We start from the raw sequence: 22,543 nt of genomic DNA, 5'->3' as shown, positions 1-22,543 counted from the left end.
TGGCTGGCTTTATGTGATACATCACCACTGTCAATGGCTACTTTCGGTCATCTCTCGGGAAAATGATCCAATGCCCTATCACGGCACGGCTAATCGTCTGGAGGCATCACCCTTGTCAATGGCTTCATCTTATCCTCTCAGTGAATAATATGCTCACGCACCCTGTCACGGCACGGCTATTCATCTGTCGGTTCTCGATCATGCTGGAATAGGATTTACTATCCTTTTGCGTCTGTCACTAACGCCCTGCAATCGCGAGTTAGGAGCTCGTCACAGTCATTCAATCATTGAATCCTACTCGGAATACCACGGACAAGGTTTAGACTTTCCGGATTCTCTTGAATGCCACCATCATTCTAGCTTACGCCACGAAGATTCTGGTTAGGAGATCTAAGAGATATTCATTCTAGCTTAATTCATGTAGAACAGAAGTGTTTGTCAGGCACGCGTTCATAGGGGAGAAGGATGATGAGCGTCACACATAATCATCACCTTCATCACGTTCTTGGGTGCGAATGGATATCTTAGAAGCGAAATAAGAAGAATTGAATAGAAAACAGTAGTACTTTGCATTAATCTTTGAGGAACAGCAGAGCTCCACACCTTAATCTATGGAGTGTAGAAACTCTACCGTTAAAAATACATAAGTGAAAGGTCCAGGCATGGCCGAGAGGCCAGCCCCTCTGATCTAAGAACCAGGCATCCAAAGATGATCCTAAGATCCTAAGATGATCAAAAGATGCCTAATACAATAGTAAAAGGTCCTATTTATAATAAACTAGCTACTAGGGTTTACATGAGTAAGTAATTGATGCATAAATCCACTTCCGGGGCCCACTTGGTGTGTGTTTGGGCTGAGCTTAAGTGTAGCACGTGCAGAGGCCATTTGTGGAGTTGAACGCCAGTTTTTGTGCCAGTTTGGGCGTTCAACTCTGGTTTAGGATCCTTTTCTGGCGCTGGACGCCAGTTTTGGGCAGAGAGCTGGCGTTGAACGCCAGTTTACGTCGTCAATTCTTGGCCAAAGTATGGACTATTATATATTGCTGGAAAGCCCTGGATGTCTACTTTCCAACGCAATTGGAAGCGCGCCATTTCCAGTTCTGTAGCTCCAGAAAATTCACTTTGAGTGCAGGGAGGTCAGAATCCAACAGCATCAGCAGTCCTTTTTCAACCTCTGAATCTGATTTCTGCTCAAGTCCCTCAATTTCAGCCAGAAAATACCTGAAATCGCAGAAAAACACACAAACTCATAGTAAAGTCCAGAAATGTGAATTTAACATAAAAACTAATGAAAACATCCCTAAAAGTAACTAGATCCTACTAAAAACATACTAAAAATAATGTCAAAAAGCGTATAAATTATCCGCTCATCACAACACCAAACTTAAATTGTTGCTTGTCCCCAAGCAACTGAAAATCAAAATAGGATAAAAAGAATAGAATATACTATAAATTCCAAACTATCAATGAAACAGAGCTTCAATCATATGAGCGGGACTTATAGCTTTTTGCCTCTTGAATAGTTTTGGCATCTCACTTTATCCATTGAGGTTCAGAATGATTGGCATCTATAGGAACTTCAGATTTCGAATAGTGTTATTGACTCTCTTAGTTCAGTATGATGATTCTTGAACACAGCTTCTTTATGAGTCTTGGCCGTGGCCCTAAGCATTTTGTTTTCCAGTATTACCACCGGATACATAAATGCCACAGACACATAATTGGGTGAACCTTTTCAGATTGTGACTCAGCTTTGCTAAAGTCCCCAATTAGAGGTGTCCAGGGTTCTTAAGCACACTCTTTTTTTTTGCTTTGGACCTTGACTTTATCCGCTCAGTCTCAAGTTTTCACTTGACACCTACACGCCACAAGCACATGGTTAGGGACAGCTTGGGTTAGCCGCTTAGACCAGGATTTTATTCCTTTAGGCCCTCCTATCCACTGATGCTCAAAGCCTTGGGATCCTTTTTATTTGCCCTTGCCTTTTGGTTTTAAGGGTTATTGGCTTTTTCTGCTTGCTTTTTCTTTTTCTTTTTTTTCTATATTTTTTTTTCGCCTATTTTTTTTTTCTTTTTTTTTTCTGCAAGCTTTGTTCTTTGCTGCTTTTTCTTGCTTCAAGAATCATTTTTATGATTTTTCAGATTATCAAATAACATGTCTCCTAGTCATCATTCTTTCAAGAGCCAACATATTTAACATTCTTAAACAACAACTTCAAAAGACATATGCACTGTTCAAGCATACATTCAGAAAACAAGAAGCATTGTCACCACATCAATATAATTAAGCTAAGTTCAAGGATAAATTCGAAACTCATGTACTTCTTGTTCTTTTTGAATTAAAATAGTTTTTATTTAAGAGAGGTGATGGATTCATAGGACAGTCATAACTTTAAGACAGAGTTACTAACTACTAATGATCATGTAATGAAGACACAAACATAGATTAAGCACATAACATAGAAAATGAAAAACAGAGAAAGTAAGAACAAGGAATGAGTCCACCTTAGTGATGTCCTTGAGCTCTTCTATGTCTCTTCCTTGCCTTGGCTGCTCCTCCTTCATTGCTTTTAGATCTTCTCTGATTTCATGAAGGATGATGGAGTGCTCTTGATGTTCCACCCTTAGTTGCTTCCAATAATTGTGTGGAAGAAAATGTATCCCTTGAGGTATCTCAGGGATCTCTTGAATTGCAGTCAAATGTTCTACCACTGAGCTATAGACCCTTGATGGAAGCTTTTGTCTTCCCTTTCCTCTTTCTAGAGGTTTCTTTGGCCTTAGGTGCCATCAATGGTTATGGAAAAAACAAAAAAGCTATGCTTTTACCACACCAAACTTAGAATGTTGCTCGCCCTCGAGCAAAAGAAGAAAGAATAGAAGAATAAGAAGAAGATATGGAGGAGATGGAGGGGGATGTGTATTCGGCCATATGGGTGGGATTGGGTGGTAAAGAGATGTTGAATTTTGAAGGAAAGTGGGTGTTTGGATGTGAGTGGTAAAGGGTTAATTAGGGAAGAGTGTTTATTGGGAATAGAGGATGATTGAGAAGAGAGAAGAGAGTGAGTGGAGGTAGGTGGGGATCCTGTGGGGTCCACAGATCCTGAGGTGATCCTGTGAGGTCCACAGATCTTGAGGTGTCAAGGCATTTACATCCCTGCACCAAGTTAGGCATGCAAAATGCCCTTGCACACAACTCTGGGCGTTCAGCGCCAGGTTGGTGCCCATTTTGGGCGTTCAACGCCTATTTGCTGCCATTTCTGGCGTTGAACGCCAGAACCATGCTTGTTCTGGGCGTTCAGCGCCAGGATGCTCCCATTCTGGGCGTTCAGCGCCAGAACTATGCTCTGTTCTGGCGTTTGAACGCCAGACAGATGCTCCTCCAGGGTGTGATTTTTCTTCTGCTGTTTTTGATTCCGTTTTTGAATTTTTTGTTTATTTTGTGACTCCACATGATCATGAACCTAAGAAAACATGAAAAACAATAAAAATAAGAATTAGATAAACATTGGGTTGCCTCCCAACAAGCGCTTCTTTAATGTCAATAGCTTGACAGTGGGCTCTCATGGAGCCTCACAGATGTGCAGAGCTTTGTTGAGACTCTCCAACACCAAACTTAGAGTTTGGATATGGGAGTTCAACACCAAACTTAGAGTTTGACTGTGGGGGCTCTGGTTGACTCTGCTTGGAGAGAAGCTTTTCTTGCTTCCTCTCCATGGTTGCAGAGGGAGATCCTTGAGTTTTGAATACAAGGGAGTTCTCATTCCATTGAAGGACTATTTCACCTCTGTCAACATCAATCACAGCTCTTGCTGTGGCCAAGAAAGGTCTTCCTAGGATGATGGATTCATCCTCTTCCTTTCCAGTATCCAGGATTATGAAATCAGCAGGGATGTAAAGGCCTTCAACCTTTACTAACACGTCCTCTACTTGTCCATAAGCCTGTTTTCTAGAGCTGTCTGCCATCTCTAATGAGATTTTAGCAGCTTGCACCCCATAGATTCCCAGTTTCTCTATTACAGAGAGGGGCATGAGGTTAATACCTGAACCAAGGTCACACAGAGCTTTAAAGATCATGGTGCCTATGGTACAAGGTAATATGAACTTTTCAGGATCCTGTCTCTTCTGAGGCAATGTTAGTTGATCCAGATCACTTAGTTCATTGATGAACAAGGGAGGTTCAACTTCCCAAGCATCAATGCCAAATAATTTGGCATTCAGCTTCATGATTGTACCAAGAAACTTGGCAGTTTGCTCTTCAGTAACATCCTCATTCTCTTCTGAAGAGGAATACTCATCAGAGCTCATGAAGGGTATAAGGAGGTTCAATGGAATCTCTATGGTCTCTAGATGAGCCTCAGAGTCCTTTGGTTCCCCAGAGGGAAGCTCCTTATTGACCACTGGACGTCCCAGGAGGTCTTCCTCCTTGGGATTCACGTCCTCTCCTCTCCTCACAGGTTCGGCCATGGCGCTTATGTCAATGGCCTTGCACTCTCCTTTTGGGTTCTCTTCTGTATTGCTTGGGAGAGTACTAGGAGGGATTTCAGTGATCCTTTTACTCAGCTGGCCCACTTGTGCTTCCAGATTTCTAATGGAAGACCTTGTTTCATTCATGAAACTTACAGTGGCCTTAGATAGATCAGAGACTAGATTTGCTAAATTAGAAGCATTTTGTTCAGAGTTCTCTGTCTGTTGCTGAGTTGATGATGGTAAAGGTTTGCTATTGCTAAACCTGTTTCTTCCACCATTATTAAAGCCTTGTTGGGGCTTTTGATCCTTCCATGAGAAATTTGGATGATTTCTCCATGTTGAGTTATAGGTGTTTCCATAAGGTTCACCTAAGTAGTTCACCTCTGCTATTGCAGGGTTCTCAGGATCATAGGCTTCTTCTTCAGAAGATGCCTCTTGAGTACTGTTGGATGCAGCTTGCATTCCATGCAGACTCTGAGAAATCATATTGACTTGCTGAGTCAATATTTTATTCTGAGCCAATATGGCATTCAGAGTATCAACCTCAAGAACTCCCTTCTTCATAGGCGTCCCATTGCTTACAGGATTCCTTTCAGAAGTGTACATGAACTGGTTATTAGCAACCATGTCAATGAGTTCTTGAGCTTCTGCAGGCGTTTTCTTTAGGTGAATGGATCCACCTGCAGAAGTGTCCAGTGACATCTTTGATAGCTCAGATAAACCATCATAGAATATATCCAGGATGGTCCATTCTGAAAGCATGTCAGAAGGACACTTTTTGGTCAACTGTTTGTATCTTTCCCAAGCTTCATAGAGAGATTCACCTTCTTTTTGTCTGAAGGTTTGAACATCAACTCTAAGCTTGCTCAGCTTTTGAGGAGGAAAGTACTTGGCTAAGAAAGCCGTGACCAGCTTATCCCAAGAGTTCAGGCTGTCTTTAGGTTGAGAATCCAACCATAGTCTAGCTCTGTCTCTTACAGCAAAAGGGAAAAGCATGAGCCTGTAGACTTCAGGATTTACGCCATTAGTCTTAACAGTATCACATATCTGCAAGAATTCAGTTAAGAACTGAAAAGGATCTTCTGATGGAAGTCCATGAAACTTGCAGTTCTGCTGCATCAGAGAAACTAACTGAGGTTTCAGCTCAAAGTTGTTTGCTCCAATGGCAGGAATGGAGATGCTTCTTCCATGTAAATTGGAATTAGGTGCAGTAAACTCACCAAGCATCCTCCTTTCATTATTATTATTTTCGCCTGCCATCTCCTCTGCCTGTTCGAAAATTTCTGAAAGGTTATCTCTGGATTGTTGTATTTTAGCTTCTCTTAATTTTCTCTTCAGAGTCCTTTCAGGTTCTGGATCTGCTTCCACAAGAATGTTCTTATCCTTGCTCCTGCTCATATGACAAGGAAGAATGGCCAGAAAAATGATAATAATAATAGAGATCCTTTATACCACAGTATAGGGATCCCTTTGTAAGTAGAAGAAGAGGGGGAGATAAAGGATGTGATGTAAAGGAAGAAACACAACTGTGAGGATTGGAATGTGAGATGAGATGTTAGGATATGAATGAATAAATAGAATGAGATGGGAGAGAAGGAGGGAATTTTCGAAATTTATTTTTGAAAAGGAGTTAGTGATTTTTGAAAATAGTTTTTGAAAAAGTTTAGTATTTTTTCGAATTTTTTTTTAAAAAAATTAAAATAATTAATAAATTAAAAAGAAATTTTGAAAAAAAGGGAGAGATATTTTCGAAAAATGAGAGAGAGAGTTAGTTAGGTGGTTTTGAAAAAGTTAAGAAACAAACAAAAAGTTAGTTAGTTAGTTGAAACAAATTTTTGAAAAGATAAGAAGTTAGGAAGTTAGAAAAGATATTTTGAAAAGATATTTTTGAAAAAGATAAGATAAGAAGATATTTTTGAAAAGATATGATAGAAATTAGTTTTTGAAAAAGATTTGATTTTTAAAATCACAGTTAATGACTTGATTCATAAGAAATCACAAGATATGATTCTAGAACTTAAAGTTTGAAACTTTCTTAACAAGCAAGTAACAAACTTCAAATTTTTGAATCAAAACATTAATTGTTATTGTTATTTTCGAAAATATGGTATAAAAATAAGAAAAAGATTTTTAAAAAATATTTTTGGAATTTTCGAAAATAACTAAGAATTTTGAAAAAGATTTGATTTTTGAAAAAGATTTTGAAAAAGATAAGATTTTCAAATTGAAAATTTGATTTGACTCATGAGAAACAATTTGATTTTAAAAATTTTTGAAAAATTCAATCCAAATTTTCGAATTTGATGAGAGAAAAAGGGAAAGATATTTTTTTTTATTTTTTGAATTTTTATGATGAGAGAGAAAACACAAAAAAAATGCAATGCATGAAATTTTTAGATCAAAACATGTGATGCATGCAAGAATGCTATGAATGTTAAGATGAACACCAAGAACACTTTGAATGTCATGATGAACATCAAGAACATATTTTTGAAAAATTTTTAATGCAAAGAAAACATGCAAGACATCAAACTTAGAATTCTTTAATGCTTACGCACTAAGAATTCAAGAATGCATATGATAAACATGAAAAGACACAAAACAAAAAATCATCAAGATCAAACAAGAAGACTTACCAAGAACAACTTGAAGATCATGAAGAACACTATGAATGCATGAATTTTCGAAAAAATACAAGATGCATATGCAATTGACACCAAACTTATAACATGACTCAAGACTCAAACAAGAACACAAAAATATTTTTGATTTTTATGATTTTCTAATTTTTTTGGATTTTTATTTTATATTTTTCGAAAATTAAAAGGAAAAATAAGGATTCCAAAATTTTTAATATGAATTCCAGGAATCTTGCCATGTTAGTCTAAAGCTTCAGTCCAGGAATTAGACATGGCTCACTAGCCAGCCAAGCTTTCAAAGAAAGCTCCAGTCCAAAATACTAGACATGGCCAATGGCCAGCCAAGCTTTAGTCTTTAACACGAGAGTATATTGATCTTGATAACAAAGTGCAGGCCTCAGTCCAAATAAATTTAGACATGGCTTTACAGCCAGCCAGGCCTCACATGCTTCATGAAACACTAGAATTCATTCTTAAAAATCTTGAATAAAAAATTTTTTTTGAAAACTTTTTTTTTTTTCGAAAACAGATGAGAGATTTTTGAAATTATTTTTGAAAAATTTTTGAAAAGAAAACAAAAAGAAAATTACCTAATCTGAGCAACAAGATGAACCGTCAGTTGTCCAAACTCGAACAATCCCCGGCAACGGCGCCAAAAACTTGGTGCACGAAATTGTGATCTCCAGGCTCAAACAAATCCCTGGTAATGGCTCCAAAGCTTGGTGCTTTGATCTTAATTCATAATTGTCACAACTTCGATACAACTAACCAGCAAGTGCACTGGGTCGTCCAAGTAATACCTTACGTGAGTAAGGGTCGAATCCCACGGAGATTGTTGGTATGAAGCAAGCTATGGTCACCTTGTAAATCTCAGTCAGGCAGATATAAAGTGATAATGGTGTTTTCGAATTTAATATAATAAGATAGGGATAGAAATACTTATGTAAATCATTGGTAGGAATTTCAGATAAGCGAATGGAGATGCTTTTCGTTCCTCTGAACCTCTGCTTTCCTGCTATCTTCATCCAATCAGTCTTACTCCTTTCCATGGCTGGCTTTATGTGATACATCACCACTGTCAATGGCTACTTTCGGTCATCTCTCGGGAAAATGATCCAATGCCCTGTCACGGCACGGCTAATCGTCTGGAGGCATCACCCTTGTCAATGGCTTCATCTTATCCTCTCAGTGAATAATATGCTCACGCACCCTGTCACGGCACGGCTATTCATCTGTCGGTTCTCGATCATGCTGGAATAGGATTTACTATCCTTTTGCGTCTGTCACTAACGCCCTGCAATCGCGAGTTAGGAGCTCGTCACAGTCATTCAATCATTGAATCCTACTCGGAATACCACGGACAAGGTTTAGACTTTCCGGATTCTCTTGAATGCCGCCATCATTCTAGCTTACGCCACGAAGATTCTGGTTAGGAGATCTAAGAGATATTCATTCTAGCTTAATTCATGTAGAACAGAAGTGTTTGTCAGGCACGCGTTCATAGGGGAGAAGGATGATGAGCGTCACACATAATCATCACCTTCATCACGTTCTTGGGTGCGAATGGATATCTTAGAAGCGAAATAAGAAGAATTGAATAGAAAACAGTAGTACTTTGCATTAATCTTTGAGGAACAGCAGAGCTCCACACCTTAATTTATGGAGTGTAGAAACTCTACCGTTAAAAATACATAAGTGAAAGGTCCAGGCATGGCCGAGAGGCCAGCCCCTCTGATCTAAGAACCAGGCGTCCAAAGATGATCCTAAGATCCTAAGATGATCAAAAGATGCCTAATACAATAGTAAAAGGTCCTATTTATAATAAACTAGCTACTAGGGTTTACATGAGTAAGTAATTGATGCATAAATCCACTTCCGGGGCCCACTTGGTGTGTGTTTGGGCTGAGCTTAAGTGTAGCACGTGTAGAGGCCATTTGTAGAGTTGAATGCCAGTTTTTGTGCCAGTTTGGGCGTTCAACTCTGGTTTAGGATCCTTTTCTGGCGCTGGACGCCAGTTTTGGGCAGAGAGCTGGCGTTGAACGCCAGTTTACGTCGTCAATTCTTGGCCAAAGTATGGACTATTATATATTGATGGAAAGCCCTGGATGTCTACTTTCCAACGCAATTAAAAGCGCGCCATTTCGAGTTCTGTAGCTCCAGAAAATCCACTTTGAGTGCAGGGAGGTCAGAATCCAACAGCATCAGCAGTCCTTTTTCAACCTCTGAATCTGATTTCTGCTCAGGTCCCTCAATTTCAGCCAGAAAATACCTGAAATCGTAGAAAAACACACAAACTCATAGTAAAGTCTAGAAATGTGAATTTAACATAAAAACTAATGAAAACATCCCTAAAAGTAACTAGATCCTACTAAAAACAATGTCAAAAAGCGTATAAATTATCCGCTCATCAGTCGCGCACACCATGTCGCGTACGCAACCCTTACCAGACTCAGAAAAATTTCAAAGTTGTAGAATTCAGTTTTTGGCACCAAACATTAAACAGTCATAACTTCCTCTACAAAAATCCATTTTTATCAAACTTTATATCAATGTAAAGATCTTTAAAAGAAATTTTATTTAAGACAAATTTCAATAAAGTTTGAAAACTGAGGCTCAAGTTATGATCCGTCAAAGTCCACTAAAAACTGGTTTTTACCAAAAGTTAACAAGGTTCTCAAATTTCCAAAATTCACAATCAAAGCAAATCCTAAACCACATCAAACTTCAATTCACATAAGAACTTACCCTCTTTGTCTCAATTTACCACTCTTATCAAATTTTCCACTCACATCATACAATCCTCAACCCCAAATGATCAATTTATCATATTAAAACCATTTCTCAACCAACACACTCATCAACCATCATTCTATCACTAATAATCATCACAATTAACATCATTCCACTTCAATATCAATCTCCAACACAATTTATCAACATCAATAACACAACTCATCAAAATAATCAAAATTATCAAATCATCATACATTCTCATTCAATAAGTTCAACAACCAATTCAATTCAAACCTATCCTATGGGTCACTACCCTAAGTGTCCAGAAATATTAAACTTTATATAGAAAAAACTGAAACCATACCTTGGTCGATTCCCAATATGCCAAAAACCAAAGATTGAGACCAAACAAGCTTCCAATCACCAACAATTCACCAACTTACATTCCAAGCTCCAAATCAACTGCAACAAGTGCAAGAACTTAACTAAAACCATATAAATTATCATAAATCAATACCTAGGGTTTCCGATGGTGTTTGGGGTACAAACTACCAATAGCCCAACCTTAGAGACCACCTAATCAATCAAAACACCAAAATTCACTCAAAATCAAAACCTAAATTTTGAATTTTTAGGGAAGATTAAAGGAAATGAAGTTTTGAAATCTTACCTATAAAATTTAGATAAAACTAAAGGGCTCAGCGAGACCTTCGTATAGCCGCTGATGGCACGCGAATCGGAGCACTGTAGCTCGAGTTATAGCCACCGGAAGTGGAGGATGAATAATGTTTTCTCTCTTCTCATCTCTTCTCACTTCAGCTGGTGTGTGTTGTGTTTTAGTGAAGAATGATGCTGAATGAGTTCATTTAATGAACTTATATATGTTGGGCTTGAGCCTAACTTGGGCCCGGTCCAACCGTTAGTGTTTTTGGCTCGTTTGGCCCAACTTTGGGCCAAATCTTTAAAATTAGTGCCTGGTTTTCAATTCTAATTATTTTCTTAAGCTTTTTACTATTTTTATCATCTTCGCACAATACTGAACAATCTTGAGCCGGTACTGCCGACTAAATTACCGGCTCGCGTTTTTATGCGGTTTTGCGCAGAAACTCAGAAAAATCTACCGAGTCCAAAAAACATATTTAAATTCCCTAATTAACATTCTAATCTTTTGGAACCTATTTTGGGCAAATTTTATTATTTAATTAAATGGTTAATTAATCGCGGTTCTTACAATAATAATATTTTTTATTTATATTATATTGTATTATTAATTTTATTTTTTGTAGAATAGAAGGGTAGAGAAAAATAGAGAACTAGATAAAAGAGAGAGAAAGATAAAAAAGAAGAATGAGAGAGGGAGTTTGTTAATTTTGGAAGCTAAAGAAAAATTTCATTTTAATTACAATAAAAGAATATGTGATGGCACATTTTAATTTTTCAAATTACTAATATAAAATATAAATTATATATAAAGTACAAAGGATAGAGAGAAATAGAAAAAAAAAAGAGGTAGATAAGAGAACGTAACATGTATTTTATACTCGTGACTGACTTTAGTGGCTAATTTTAGTGTACACAAAGCATAATCCTTTATTTAGTGAAGTTTTAGTCTTGCATGGAATGGTTAATTACTGTAAAATTTACACAGAATCAATTCTACAATCAAATCACAAAAAATTATTGAATGATTAATTTACAAAGAGAAAGAGATTTCATTATTTGAACCTAAATTTTTAAAAAAGTGATTGTTTAGTTTGAATTTTGGTATTTTTTAATTTTATATTTTTTTATCTTTCTCACACAAATACATATTGACATGTATTTTTTTCATATTACACAAAAGATAACAAATAAAATATAATGGTATGAAATATTTTCGAAGATACTATTATTAAACATATTATAAGCAACATTGTCAACATATTAAAATAGTAAAATACTTTGTAATTATTAAATTTTCTTATATGTTAATTAAGTTATTATAATTTTATTAAAATACTTTATTTACATATGTTAATATATGTATATTAATTCATTATTATATTTTTTTGTATAATTATTATAAAAAAAGAACACTCCCACAATCCAACAATTTTTTAAAATATAAAAAATAAAGCTTACAAATACATCTCGCAAAAAAAATACTAATTTTGTTCCCTTAATAAAATTTTTAGGGTATCATAATGTTTTTACAGTTATTTTTGTTAGAGACAAACAAATTAAGGAACAAATTATTGAAAAAATAAATTTTATTTGACAATCGTGCCAAAAAAATTTATTGGACCTTATACATGAGCAGTTTTTATTTTATTTTGCACAATGACCCAATAACATTTTTGTCCAACATCTAACAACATATAAGATAACCTCAAATGACAATTCTATCCACAAGTAACTTCCTAGTAATTATTGCACACTCACTTAACCACCCTTCAAATTATTGGAAAGTTATGAAACCAAATCTACCAGGTGTTACTATTTCATTTGAAGGTCAACTCTTGACCATCTTTAGTCATTAGTATTCTAGACACCGGAGAATTGGCCACTCTACTTACCTTTTAGAGAATTTACTTGCTTTGGATTCCACGTGTGCTGCAGGAGAATGCAACCAAGCAGAAGGCGATAAGAGGCACCATTGATAGGATTACACAATAAAACACGGTGCAACATTAATCCATACAAGTAATATTTTAAACGTGTGTTGCCATCAACACTGCTTGTAACACCTACCAAACAGAGTTTTATGCTTAAGTCATAAAGCTGAGGTGGCAAGGTATTACGACCTCTAAAAATAAAATATATACATAATAATATTGAAGAGGATACAATATACAAGGAGTCTAGAAAATACGGATAAAGCAAATTCGCAAAATAAAAAGCGCAACGCTCAGGAATGTAACTTCTTGCATGTGAAGAAACAAAAGATCATAAGCATAAATAAGCGGAAAGTAGGAATAGAGGGTCAAAGGTACAAAATAACAAGCTCCTAACTCAGCTTGCGAAGCTAAGGCTGGTTGGAGGATATTTACATACATACATATATAGCTTGAATCCCAAAATACAAACATAAAATCCTAGTTCTCCATAAACCTCTAGGAGGAGCAAATAAACAAGTATATAAAAGGAGAATCTATATATACATATATCAAAGATAAAAAAAATCCCAAAAGAAACCACTTCACTGCAGAAGCTCCAGACGCCTAGCGAGGGGCCTCTCGACCTGTATCTGAAAACCACAAATATGTATGGAGTGAGAATCAGAGGTTCTCAGTATAGTAAAGGTGCCACGCATATAATATATAAGGTCTTGGGAATGCCAGAGGCAATCCTAGAACGCCAACACTCAGATTATAAAATTTAAAATATTTAAAGACGAAAGCCATAAAAGGTGGTCTTCTAGGATATCTAAGTCTAACTTAACTTAACCGTAACTCTAAGTATTTCCTCCTTTCCTCTATACCTCCATCTCCAATAATTCGCATAGACAAAAAAACAGACAAGGCAAGCATAGGTAGAAAACAAGTAGTTCAAGTAACAATTACAACAATTAGCAGAATATAATCAATTAGGCATTCCCAATTAATGCATAGCAAACAAAGCACACATATGCATATGATGAATGTCTATCTTACTGGCCATGAGCTCACGTGTTGGTTACTTTGCCAGAACCCGACACATCTGGTAGCTAACCCAGACATTTGTCTCTAGGTTGCGCATCTCCAGGAGGATCATAAACGAAGGAGAGTGCCTTTCCACATTGAAGGAGTGTGCCTTTCCACCTTGCAACCAGAGAAGAATATAGGGGAAACAATACGAAGGAGAGTGCCTTTTCACATTCCCCACATCCACATCACGCCAAGAGAGGGAACTTCCGTCCTCGACTTGCCATCTGAATACACTTTTTAAGTTAACAAGCAAGCAGGATCGCACTCAAAACTTACCATCTTGACCATTCTGGCCACACCCACACATCTCGACCATTCCGGCCACACATAGTCATCCCCAATCTCATCATTAACATCTCAGTTCAGTTACTCTAGGCCTTCCTTTTACTTCCAAGTAACCTTCCTTTCCATAGCTTAATCTCATCATTTTCAACCTTTACTTCATCTCCAAGTTACCTCTATTTCCTAGCTCTAACTTATTACCAAGCCTATCTCTATGTTCTAAGGCTAAAAGGGCAAAAATAGAGGTTTAGAGGTTCGAAGTGTAGCTTTGAATCACAAAAATTTAATTGCCGAAAACAGAGGGTTTGCGTACGCAAGGGCTAATTCTCCTTGCTCGCGTATGCATCGCCCTTGCTCGCGTATGCGAGATGCCCAACCCGTAGAGATTGGTCGCGTCGCGTGCAAGGGGTTGCTTACACAACCCTCTAAAGTTCCTTGCTCACATACGCATGTCCTACCTCACGTACACGAGATGCCCAACCCGTAGGGGTTGGTCGCATCTCGTGTGGTGGCTCGCGTACGCGAGTTATGCAGAATCAGAAAAATGCTTAAGTTGTAAAATTTCACCTTTTCAGTACCAAACTTCTAACGCGCATAACTTTTTCGTTTTAAAACATTTTTCTTCCGTTCCTCAAACAGCATAAACTTCACAGACCCAATTTTCATGTGAAATAAATTTGAAATCATATGGGGTCCGGAAGCCAAGTTATAGCTCGCCGAAGTTCGGCCCAAAAATAAGTTTTTCACAAAAATATTCAAACCTCTATTTCACCAAAATCATAACTCATATTTCAATACCAAAACTCCAAGCCTTGTTGACAATATCTAATCATACCAATTCACATTTCACTGTCCAATTCATATCCCAAAACTTACCTATTCAATTCTCATTATCAACTCTCTTAACCCTCTTCAACTCAAGCCATACATAAATCATCATTCATACAAACATCATCATTATAAATTTAATATCACCATTATCATTGCTTATACGAGCATCATTCACCTTTCTTACGTTTCTTTCGGCCTCCGGCTTAAATTTATGGCCTTCAGCCTCAATTCATGGCCTCCGGCCCAACATTTACTAATTGATTAACATTCATATCACAATTATTCAATCTATCATTAAAGCATCATATAACATTCTATCCTTCATCCCCAACATCAAACAACAACCAACTCCTAACATAGTTCACAATCATTCTCAAGGTACCAAATAATTTAACATACACATGCATTCATCCTATTCTGTGGTCATCTAGCCTAAGTTTTCACAGAACATTACATGTTAAATACGAGAAACCTAAACCATACCTTGGCCGATTCCTTGTAATGTCTGGAACGCCTCAACTAGCACCGTTCCACAAATTCTAAGGTTCCAAAATTACACCACAAACAGAAAACTCAGCTACCTCAGCCCAACATCTAGCTTTCTGATACCACCAATTCCATCAACAAGCCTCAATTAACATCACTACTCAATCTAATTTCAATGAACATTACTAAATAAACATAACTCTCACTTGAATTCAGATCTCACAAGGGTTAGAGTTATCCTCACCTTACCAACGGAGAATTGGGTCAAAACCTAGCAATACTCGCGAGTTAATTCGAACCTAAACACCGAATTCAAGAAAAATCCAACATGATTACACATTGAATTCAAAATTTGTGAAGATGAAATTAAAAAGGAAAATGTGACTTACCTCTGGAATAAAGTTATGGGTTTTGTAGAGCTCGACGCGCTAGTCACGTGGCCGCAAACGGTGCGGCGATCGGAGCTCGGAGCGAGAAGTTATGGTGGATTGTTTGTGGTGTTAGGGTTATGTCTCCTTCCCCTCACCTTGAGCATGCTTTCAACGTTTCCTTTCTGAATGGAAGGAGGAAGAATACTTCTTCTTAAATTACTTGGGATGTTGGGTTGTGCTTGGGCCTATTTTTGGGCCCGGCTCGACTAGTTCAGCCCGTTCGGCCCAATCTTGGGCCAAACTCTTTGAAATTGGTGTCAAAATTCATGTTTTAATTAGCTCTATTACATTAAACTATCAAATCTAATTTTCTAATTACTTTTATTAATAATTAGTTTATTGATTATTTATTTACTAATTACTCGGAGTTTACACTGCTGACTACACAAGTGAAAAACCAGACCATTCTGTAGCAACGGTAGAAAAAATGTGCCACAAGATTCACCTTTTCTAGTTTTTATACTAAATACCCAACCTCCTATTAAATGTTATATGACTAGCCTATGTGTCTTGCTGCTAAAAAGATTCGTATTCCCTCTATCCTAATAATAAAAATTTCGATACAAGACCCATGTGATTAAGTATATTCTATCATTTTGTGTAATTTTTTTATTACGCGAAAATGGTTCTATAAGTTTTGCACAGTACCTCGACTATGAGTATGTTTGAGTATTGATTGCACCAAAATTAACATGTGTGAGTCCAGGGCAGATGCTATTTGTATCATGTGGGACTTACTTGAATCGATAGAGAACATGCTTGGCCCAATATTTATCTTAGTATAATCTTTATTTATTTTTTAACCTCATCTCTTTTACATTTGATAAATGCAAAGCCTTAATCTTGGATGATTATTTCCTGACCCAAATTGGCTTTTGGTTAAATCCCATATGAGTAGCCCCAATAAGGAGAATACTTAGGCCCCTTAGCAGCAAAAAAGAATTGCCCTTTATTTTGAATAAAAATGTTAACTATAATGGTTCTCTCTCTTTTTTTAGAGGTCATTTGCTTCTAACATAACTTAATAGGCCAAAAAAGGACTATAAGCCATTTTCTAACCTATTTATATAAATAGCAAAAGAAAAAACCCTCCATTAATACCCAGACTAGTTCCCCATAAGGAAACCCTCACACAAGCATTAAAAACCGTTTAGTATATCTCCTAATTGCTGAAACCCTACACACACTGTTAAATGAGTGGAGAATTAACTATGTCTTCTCATAGCAGGTCCATACCGCAAAGCTCATGGTGTCGATTCGGAGGCCAACCATGGTGGACGTTTCTTCTGACAAGGAGATCCCGATGTCTATCGTGGATCGTTACACACAACCGTAAACTAACCGTGTGCTTCATAGAAGCAGGGGCACTACACTAGTGGTTCCGAATACCAGGTTTGTCGCAACCTCAATCACAACTTCTTTTCATCGTTTCTTGCAATCGTTTCTTGTAATCAAACTTTCTTATAATCAGGGACGAGACTAAAAATTTTGATGTCGGAGCCAAATTTTTTATAAATTTTTTATTTTTTTTATATTGTTTATGATATAAGATTAATTTATGCATGATATGTAATTCCTTAATTGCTATTTTTTTAACGTTTAGGAATATCCATAGAAAAAATATAGAATTTTTTTCATAATTTTGTTTTTCATATGAGAATTACATATCTGAAATATCAGAATATGTAAAGTACTCTATAAAATTATAGGATACCAATGCTTTTATGGTAGGTTTCTGGTATTTTTAGTTAAGAAGTTATTACATATCTTTTTAATTAAAATTAGTTCTTTTAAAAATTTCAAAAACTCAAAAATAAATTATAGATTATTAACCATCTAAAAATTATCGGCACTCTTATAGAATACAAAATACAACTTTGAAAATAAGACTATAGTCGAAATAAGTTATCATGAAAAAAAATATTTTTTCAATAATATAAGTTTAGAAAAAAACTCTGTATTACTTACAAGAAAATAATATCTAAAGTAGAGAATATAATTATTAAAACAAAATGATGTAAGTCATTATATCCATACAATTCAGCATATAGAAATTAATTTGAAAGAGTATAAAGACTTAAGTGTATGATATAAATTTAATTAAGTGAAAATATTGAAGGCGATAATTGAAACTTAAGCCTATCATATTATTAAAAATAATTACATATATAATCGCTAAATATTTTTTATTTTATCATGCACATACTCCATATATATACTTCTTCAAAATCTTGGGGGCCAAGGACAGTACTTGACCCCTTAGACTCGTCCCTGCTTGTAATCGTTTATGGTGTTTCAAAACAAATCTAGCTTGTTTATGGGCTGATCTTTTTGGTCGTGTTGTCTATGTATAGTAAGGATGACGGTGACACAATGGCAGGTGGCGCATAGGCTAGGTCCGTCCTAGCTGACGAAGTCAAATTAATCCAAAACCAGATAATGGAATTGAAGTTTATCGTGGCTAACCAGGATCAATTCAATGAGTCTGTGATGGGAATGCTCAAACAAGCTCTAGTTCTGAGGGTGGATTCTCCGGTCATTGGTAGCAACTCTCCACATGCAGTGTAGTCAAACATGAAATCTTTTTTCGAAAGCCGACATAATGACAAACAACGCAGAGAAGACAATCCACGCGTACAAGATGCGAAAGACTAGTGCAACAACCACTAGCAAAGAAGATCCTGATTATGTACCCACTGCTACACCACTGAATAGCTCGGACAACGGCTCCTTCCACTTTATTCGCCGTCACAGCCAATCTAAATCATCTGGGAAGAAGGGATCCAGAGGCATTTTGCGTAAGGGAAAAAAGATTCTATTTGGGTCGTTGACCGATAGGTCTGAGGGGATGAACAAAGACTGGTCATGTGTCACTAGTAGCATAGATAGGATTCAATTAACCTCAGACCGCGCTGACTTTCTCCAGCAACGATGTATCAATCCTAGCCCATAGGTAAGTGAGATTGGGCCCCTGGTTCCTGAGGTAAAATGCATTTCTACCAAATGTTTCTTTAAAACCAAGTTTCGTAGAGGCGTAGTCGTATACCTCCGATTTCATACAAGTAACCTTTGAACCATTTTTTATCAAAAAGAATGCCAACGACATTCGTCCCCACCACTGACATGAAGATTCTTGGACTTAATGATGAGCGGATAATTTATACGCTTTTTGGCACTGTTTTTACTATGTTTTTAGTATATTTTAGTTGGTTTTTATTATATTTTTATTAGTTTTTATTTAAAATTCACTTTTCTGGACTTTACTATGACTTTGTGTGTTTTTCTATGATTTCAGGTATTTTTTGGCTGAAATTGAGGGACCTAAGCAAAAATCTGATTCAGAGGCTGAAAAAGGACTGCAGATGCTGTTGGATTCTGACCTCCCTGCACTCGAAGTAGATTTTTTGGAGCTACAGATACCCAATTGGCGTACTCTCAATTGCGTTAAAACGTAGACATTCTGAGCTTTCCAGAAATATATAATAGTCCATACTTTGCTCGAGATTTGATGGCCCAAACAGGCATTCTAAGTCAGCTCAAGAATTCTGGCGTTTAACTCCAGAACTGGCACAAAAGCTGGAGTTAAACGTCCAAACTGGCACAAAAGCTGGCGTTTAACTACAAGAAAAATCTCTACACATGAAAGCTTCAATGCTCAGCCCAAGCACACACCAAGTGGGCCCCGGAAGTGGATTTTTACACTAAACACCCTCGCTTACTCATTTTCTGTAACCCTAGGTCACCAGTTTACTATAAAAACTACTTTTAGTGATTCATCTTGTACCTCATGACACTTTACATATTTCCTATTGTATTCTCTACGGCATGAGTCTCTAAACCCCATTGTTGGGGGTGAGGAGCTCTGCTGTTCTTCATGAATTAATGCAATTACTACTGTTTTCCATTCTATCACGCTTGCTTCTATTCTAAGATATTCATTCGCACTTCAACATGATGAATGTGATGATCCGTGACAATCATCATCATTCTCACCTATGAACGCGTGCCTGACAACCACCTCCGTTCTACATGCAATCAAGCTTGAATGTGTATCTCTTGGGGTTCTAATCTAAAATTGGAACCTTCGTGGTATAGGCTAGAATTATTGGCATCCATTCCTGAGATCCGGAACGTCTAAACCTTGTCTGTGGTATTCTGAGTAGGATCTGGGAAGGGATGACTGTGACGAGCTTCAAACTTACGATTGTTGGGCGTAGTGACAGATGCAAAAGGATCAATGGATCCTATTCCGACATGATCGAGAACCGACAGATGATTAGCCATGCGGTGACAGCGCATTTGGAACATTTTCACTAAGAGGACAGGAAGTAGCCATTAACAACGGTGATGCCCAACATAAAGCTTGCCATGGAAGGAGCCTTGTGTGCATGAAGAAGAAGATAGTAGGAAAGCAGAGATTCAGAAGACAAAGCATCTCCAAAGCCTCAACATGTTCTTCATTACTGCATAACAAGTATTTATTTCATGTTCCTTTACTTTTTACAATTAAATCTGAGAATTATTGATATCCTGACTAAGAGTTACAAGATAACCATAGCTTACTTCAAGCCGACAATTTCCGTGGGATCGACCCTTACTCACATAAGGTATTACTTGGACGACCCAGTGCACTTGCTGGTTAGTTGTGCGGAGTTGCAAAAGTGTGATTGTAATTTCGTGCACCAAGTTTTTGGCGCCGTTGCCGGGGATTGTTCGAGTTTGGACAACTGACAGTTTATCTTGTTGCTTAGATTAGGAATAAATTATTTTTGTTGGTTTAGAGTCTTTTATTTGAGTTTAGTTTTATATTTTAAGTTTGGTGTCAATTGCATGCTTTTATTTTCTTTTAATTTTTCGAAATTTCATGTCCTCAGTTCTTGCTTGATTTTTAAAAATTCTAAGTTTGGTGTCTTCTTTGTGTTTTCCTTTAATTTTTCAAAAATTTTTGTTTGATTCTCTAAAAATTTTAAGTTTGGTGTGTTTTTGTGCTTTTATTTACTTAAAAATTTTTCAAAAATTTGTTCTTGGTGTTCATCTTGATCTTCAAAGTGTTCTTGGTGTTCATCTTGACATTCAAAGTTTTCTTGTTTGTTCTCTGTGTTTTGATCTAAAATTTTTAAGTTTAGTGTCATTTTGTTGTTTTTCTCTTTTCGCATTAAAATTCAAAAATAAAAAAATATCCTTTCCTTATTTTACTCATAAATTTCAAAATTTTGCATTAATTTAGTCAAAGATTTTCAAAATCATATCTTTTTTTTAGTCAAGTCAATATTCTAATTTCAAAAATTGATCTTTTCAAATCTTTTTCAAAAATCAAATCTTTTTAATTTCTTCAATCATATCTTTTTTTTTTAATTTGCAATCATATCTTCTCAATCATATCTTTTTCAAAATAATTTTCAATCATATCATTTTAATTGCTAATTTCAAAATCTTTTTAATTAATTAATTAATTTAGTTTTCAATTTGCTTATATTTTATTTTATTTTATTTTTGTTTTCAAAATTTTATTTTATTTTCCATTTATTTTACTTATTATTTTTGGTTACTTTTAAATAAAAAAAAAATATAATTCATATCAATTCCCTTTTCTCCATCATGGACATAAGTGGAAGTGAACAGTCCAGAAGGACTCTGGGGTCATATGCTAACCCCATTACAGCTGCATATGGGAGTAGCATCTGTATACCTCCCATCAAAGCAAGCAGCTTTGAGCTAAATCCTCAGCTCATTATCATGGTGCAGCAAAATTGCCAGTATTTCGGTCTTCCATAAAAAGAACCTACTGAGTTTCTGGCACAGTTCTTACAAATTGCTGACACAGTACATGATAAAGAAGTAGATCAGGATGTCTACAAATTATTACTATTTTCATTTGCTGTAAAAGATCAAGCTAAGAGGTGGTTAAATAACCAACCCACAGCAAGCATAAAAACATGGAGACAGTTATCAGACAAATTCTTGAATCAATTTTACCCTCCAAAAAGGATGACACAGCTAAGACTGGACATCCAAGGCTTTAAACAAGAGGATCATGAATCCCTTTATAATGCCTGGGAGAGGTACAGAGGGATGCTAAGAAAATGCCCCTCTGAAATGTTTTCAGAGTGGGTACAGTTAGACATCTTCTACTATGGGCTTACAGAAAAAGCTTAGATGTTCCTAGACCACTCAGCTGGTGGATCTATACACATAAGAAAAATAATTGAAGAAGCTCAAGAGTTCATAGATACAGTTGCTAGAAATCAACATCTGTACTCAAACAGTGAGTCCTCCATAAAAGAAGAGGCTATGGCAGTAACTACTGATCCCAATCCTCAAGAACAGATTGTTGAACTTAATCAGCAATTACTCCTTATGACAAAACAATTAGCAGAATTCAAAGATATGCTCCAAGACACTAAAAATGTTAACAAGAATATAGAAGCACAATTGAATCAGACAAGACAACAGCTATCTAAACAGAGAACAGAAGAATGCCAAGCTGTCCAACTAAGGAGCGGGAAGACATTGAATAATTCCGCTCAAGGTAGCAGAAAACAAAAAAGGGAACAACTGACAGAGGATGACCAGACCACTGCCCAAAATCCCTCTGAGAACAGTAAGAGCCCAGAGAGGAATAATTCTGGCGTTCAAACGCCAGAAAAGGGTGAAAAACTGGCGTTAAACGCCCAATGGATGCCCAAATCTGGCGTTCAAATGCCAGAAAAGGGTGGGAACCTGGCGTTAAATGCCCATTCAGCCCCCATTCCTGGCGTTCAAACGCCAATGAGGGATCAGACACCTGCAAGTGCTGATAGTAACCCCTCTAAGAAGGCTTCTCCAACCACTTCTGTAGGGAATAAACCTGCAGCAACTAAGATTGAAGAATATAAAGCCAAGATGCCTTATCCTCAGAAGCTCTGCTAAGCGGAACAGGATAAACAATTTGCCCGTTTTGCAGACTATCTCAGGACTCTTGAAATAAAGATCCCGTTTGCAGAGGCACTTGAGCAAATACCCTCTTATGC

At 36.7% G+C, this 22,543-nt stretch overlaps 1 non-coding gene across 1 annotated transcript; it reads left to right on the top strand.

Annotated features, from left to right (window-relative positions):
- The first annotated feature begins 5,222 nt into the window (after positions 1-5,222).
- On the top strand, positions 5,223-5,330 carry LOC112731758 (small nucleolar RNA R71). The gene has a single exon (XR_003167520.1). It is a non-coding gene; the product is annotated as a small nucleolar RNA R71 (small nucleolar RNA).
- Positions 5,331-22,543: the final 17,213 nt, after the last annotated feature.

Source organism: Arachis hypogaea, chromosome 12, assembly GCF_003086295.3.
Source record: "Arachis hypogaea cultivar Tifrunner chromosome 12, arahy.Tifrunner.gnm2.J5K5, whole genome shotgun sequence".
NCBI classification, from domain to species: Eukaryota; Viridiplantae; Streptophyta; class Magnoliopsida; order Fabales; family Fabaceae; genus Arachis; species Arachis hypogaea.
This window is presented reverse-complemented; position numbering and strand designations above follow the sequence as displayed.